Below are 5,067 nucleotides of genomic sequence, written 5' to 3' on the forward strand. Positions count from 1 at the left end.
GCTGCTCTCTTTCGCTGCACCAGGATTCACCGTTCCTTCCTCCAGCCTTTCCTTGGTCTTTGTCGCCTCTGCGTAACAGAGGCAGCATTTGGGACTGGTATTATAGAGGTGGCTGCCCCACCACACAGGTTGCAGCACTTACTATGCTTACAGTCCTTTGTCTGATGGCCTTCCTTCTTGCAGTTCTTGCAGACGACTGTGCTGCAGCTGGCCGCGACATGACCAGATTTGCCACAGGTCCGACAAACTCTGGGCTGCTTTTTTTTCCCAAAAATATACTTTATTCATAAAAATCTGTAAAAAAAAACATTACAACACAGTTCAAAACAGCACCAATTTGACATTCTAAAAAGTGCAAAGAAAATCCGTTTTCTTCAATACTTGAGTGAGTTGCCTCACAACCCTTCCATTCCATTTTACATGCCATGTACATTTTACAGCAAACCCATATTTGGTGTATACAGCCCAAGGGGTTTCCCATGGATCCAGCCCCTCAGTTCATTTTGGTGGAAGAAGTTTACACAGTGGTCTTTCCCCATTGAACCTTTCCAGCGGCTGCTCCAAGCTTTAGTGTGTTCCTCAGAACGTAGTCCTGGACCTTGGAATATGCCAGTCTGCAACACTCGGTCGTGGACAACTCTTTGCGCTGCAAGACCAGCAAGTTTCGGGCAGACCAAAGGGTGTCTTTCACCGAATTGATGGTCCTCCAGCTGAAATTGATGTTTGGTGTGAATCCCTGGGAATAGCCCGAAGTGCACAGACTCCTGTGTTGCAGAGCTGCTTGGGATGAACCTCGACAAAAACCACTGCATCTCTTTCCACACCTGCTTTGCAAAGACACATTCCAGAAGGAGGCGGGCAACTGTCTCTTCCCCAGCACAGTCACCTTGAGGACATTGTGCGGGGGTGCGAGGCTCCGGTCGTGTAGGAAGCCACCAGCCAAACTACGTCTTGGTGCTTGTTTGAAAGTTCTGGTGATGAGGCATTCTGCCAAATGACTTTGGCAGTGTACTCAGGGAACCATCCGACAGGATCCACCATCTCCATTTCCCGTCGGGCCTTGAGGACATTCCGTGCAGACCACTGCCTGATGGATTGGTGGCCAAAGGTGTTTTTCCGCAGAAACTTTCCCACGAAGGATAGGTGGTACAGCACGGTCCAACTGGATGGAGTGTTCCGCGGCAATGTGACCAGATCCATCCTTCCTAACACCAGGGACAGATAGAACCTCAGCACATAGTGACACTTGGTGTTTGCATACTAGGGCTCTACGCACAGCTAGATGCAGCCACACATGAAGGTGGTCATCAGAATGAGGACGACGTTGGGTACATTTTTCCTGCCCTTATCCAGAGGTTTGAACATCGTGTCCCTCCGGACCCGGTCCATTTTGGATTCCCAGATGAAGCGGAAAATGGCTCAGGTGACTGCCACGGCGCAGGAGTGGGATATGGGCCAGACCTGCGCCACGTAAAGCAACAACGTGAGCGCCTCGCACCTGATGACCAGGTTCTTACTCACAATGGAGAGAGATCGCAGCTCCCACATGCTCAGCTTATGGTGTACCCTGGCTACTCGCTCCCTCCAGGCTTTGGTGCACACCCCGGCCCTTCTGAACCATATCCCCAACATCTTCAGGTAGTCTGACCTGACGGTGAAGGGGACAAAGGATCGGTCAGCCCAGTTTCCAAAGAACATGGCCTCGCTCTTGCTGTGGTTAACTTTGGCTCCCGATGCCAGTTCGAACTGGTCGCAGATGCTCATCATTCTGCGCACGGACAGCGGATCCGAGCAGATGAAAGCGACGTCGTCCATGTACAGGGAGGTTTTAACCTGAGTGCCTCCACTGCCTGGGATTGTCACCCCTCTTCTGCTCACATCCTTCCTAATGGACTCAGCAAAGGGTTCGATACAGCAAACAAACAAGACAGGGGAGAGAGGACAGCCCTGTCTGACTCCAGATTGGATCAGGAAACTTACTGATTTCCACCCATTGATTGAGACTGCGCTACTGATGATTCTGTAGAGCAGTTGGATCCAATTGCAGATTCCCTCCCCAAACCCCATTTTGGAAAGCACGTCCATCTTGTAAGTGTGCGATATCCTGTCAAAAGCTTTCTCCTGGTCCAGGCTGATGAGGCAGGTGTCCACCCTCCTGTCCCGTATCCCTGAGTCGCGTCAGACTATCAGAGATCTTCCTGCAGGGGTACAGTGCAGGTCTGGTCAGGGTGAATCACCAACTCCAGAGCAGACTTGACTCGACTGGCTATGACTTTGGACAGAATCTTGGTCAACATTAAGCATTGAGATGGGCTGCCAATTTCTGACTTCTGCCCTCTCCCCCTTCCGCTTGTAGATGAGGGTGCTGATGCCTTTCCTCATGGATTCTGACATGCTGCCGGCCAGAAGCATGCTCTCGTATACTTCCTGCAGGTCTGGGCCGACCCAGTCCCACAGGGCCTGATACAACTCGACCGGTAAGCCATCACTTCTGGGAGTTTTACTCGTATCGAAGGACTTGGTGGCCTTTGTCAGCTCGTCCAAGTTAGTGGCTTGTCCAGTCTCTCCCTCAAAACCTCTGTGATAGATGACAGGAAGGACTGGGAGGCTCTGCTGTCTGTGGGCTTCGCGTCATACAGCCTAGCATAAAAGGATTTGCTGATCCTTGGTATGTTGGACTGCGAAGACTTTACCGAGCCATCCTCTTCCTTCAGGCTGCTGATCACAAATCTCTCTGTGTGTACCTTTTGGAAGAAGTAACGCGAACACGTCTCATCCTGCTCAATGGAGGACTCTGGACTGGAAGATGATCTTGGAGGCCTCCATGGCAAAGAGCGAGGCCTGCTGACTCTTCACCTCATGGTGGTCCTCCTTGACCTCGACCCCCATTGACTGCAGCTGGAGCAGATTTTGCATTCTTTTCTGGAGTCGGGACATTTCGCTCTCGCCCTCTGAACACCTTTGAAGATAAAGAACCTCTTAATGTTCTCCTTGATTGCCTTGCACCAGTGAACTGGAGACTGAAAGAGGGATTTCACAGTTCTCCAACCTTTGTAATCCCTTTTGAGTTCCTCAACGTTCGCTGGGGTTAGCAGTGTAGCATTGAGCTTCCGTGTTCCCCTGCCAACCCGCTGGTCGTCCTGTAAGTGACAGTCGGCCAGTAAGAGGCAACAGTCAGAGAAGAACACCTGCTTGACGTCGGTGGATCTGACCGCGACAGCACGGGACACAAACAGGAAGTCAATCCTGGAACGGGCAGACGGGGTTTTACACAGGTTCCAGCCCCTCTGTTCAGTATGACGGGAGGATAATTCCACAGTGGTCTTTCCCCATTGAGCCTTTGCAGCAGCAGCCCCAAGCTTTAGTACGTCCCTCAGCACGTAGTCCTCGACCTTGGAGCATGCTCGTCTGCAACACTCAAGTCGTAAATAACTTTGTACACTAGAAAACCAAAGCATATTTCTCTGCAGATTGAGAACTGCACAATTTCTTTCCCAAAATTATAGAACATAAAACATCTTTCATTTATTGAAATAGAAACCCCACTAAAAGCAGGGCCACAAAAAATTGTTCAAAACTCTGAGCGCTTCTCTCCACGGAAATCTTTAGTAAAAGGCGAAAGATTTATACGATCTGAAGAAAAACCAGAGTAAACTAACGAACAATTCGTTCTACTCTCAACCCACCGTACTCTTAGCTCTTTAACATCATGTTGCGCGGGCACACCACCAATTATCATCGATACTGGAGAAAAACCAATTTAGTCCAGATATATTTTAAGATAAAAAACTAACCAGAAACTGTTAACTTCCCACAGAAATATGAATAACTATTGGTCTTTTGCATACTATTCTGGTTTATGTAGATTAGTGGGCGGGGCCTATCTGCCTGCGCCTTCTGTCCGCGGGAATGACATGTTGCAGTCAATACAAGAAATGCTGGAAATACTCAGCAGGTCTGGCAGCATCTGTGGAAAGAGAAGCAGAGTTAACGTTTCGGGTCAGTGACCCTTCTTCGGAACTAACGCTGCTCAGTGACTGCCCAGAGAGGTTAGCATTGATTCTCTCACACTATGTGCTCACCAAGTGATTTTGTTTTAATGCAGGCTGTCGTGAAAAGTGAGGAAAAGAAGCCCGAAGTCTGGTATTGTGAGTCCTGCATTCTGGCATTTGCAGTTTAACCCCAACTTTGAATGCACAGACAAGAAATGCTGGAAATACGCAGCAGGTCTGGCAGCATCTGTGGAGAGAGAAGCAGTTTCAGTGACTCAATTTGTTGGATTCGTCAACTATTTAGCAAAATTCTTGCCCAATTTGTTGTCGGAGTGTGAACCATTATGCCAACTGCCAAGGACGTGCAGTGGTATTGGGGCACAGAACAAGAAGCAGCATTCACTAAAATCAAGCGACTAGTGTCGGCAATGCCAGTGCTGAAATACTATGATGGAAAAGATGAAGTTACCCTGCAGTGTGACACCAGCGAGACATGACTTGGAGCAACCCTAATGCAGCAAGAACAAATGGTTATATTTACATCCAGGGCCTTACTGCAAATGGAACGACGCTACGCTCAGATTGAGAAAGAGTACCTGGCCATTGTCTTTGCTTGTGAACATTTTCATCAATACCTACTTGGAACAGACAAAGTGAAAGTCGAGTCCAACCACAAGCCGCTCCGAAGCATTTTCCTCAAGCCGCTACTATCTGCTCCAAAGTGTCTGCAAAGAATGTTACTCCGGTTACCAAGATATCATCTGGATGTGACATACAATCAAGGGAAGCAGATGTACATCGCTGACATGCTGTCGAGAGCTGCACTCCCTATGAAGAAAGTAAAGGATGCTACGACAGAGTGTGAAATCTTCCAGATCCAACGTGAAGCTGCAGCTCGACATGCTCTGGAAATCATCAACCCAGCAGAGACATTGAATCTGCCTTGCTCAAATCAAACAAACTACCCAACAAGATGCAACTCTCCAAGTGTTGCAAGAAGTAGTGATGAAAGGATGGCCTGACAGCATCAGCGACATTCCTGTGGTCACAAGAGCGTATTGGGCTTACAGAGATG

At 48.8% G+C, this 5,067-nt stretch overlaps 1 non-coding gene across 1 annotated transcript; it reads right to left on the reverse strand.

The window, feature by feature from the left end:
• Window positions 1-3,538: 3,538 nt before the first annotated feature.
• LOC137376865 (U5 spliceosomal RNA) lies at window positions 3,539-3,653 on the reverse strand. Its single transcript, XR_010976329.1, has one exon. It is a non-coding gene; the product is annotated as a U5 spliceosomal RNA (small nuclear RNA).
• Window positions 3,654-5,067: the final 1,414 nt, after the last annotated feature.

Source organism: Heterodontus francisci, chromosome 13, assembly GCF_036365525.1.
Source record: "Heterodontus francisci isolate sHetFra1 chromosome 13, sHetFra1.hap1, whole genome shotgun sequence".
NCBI lineage: Eukaryota > Metazoa > Chordata > Chondrichthyes > Heterodontiformes > Heterodontidae > Heterodontus > Heterodontus francisci.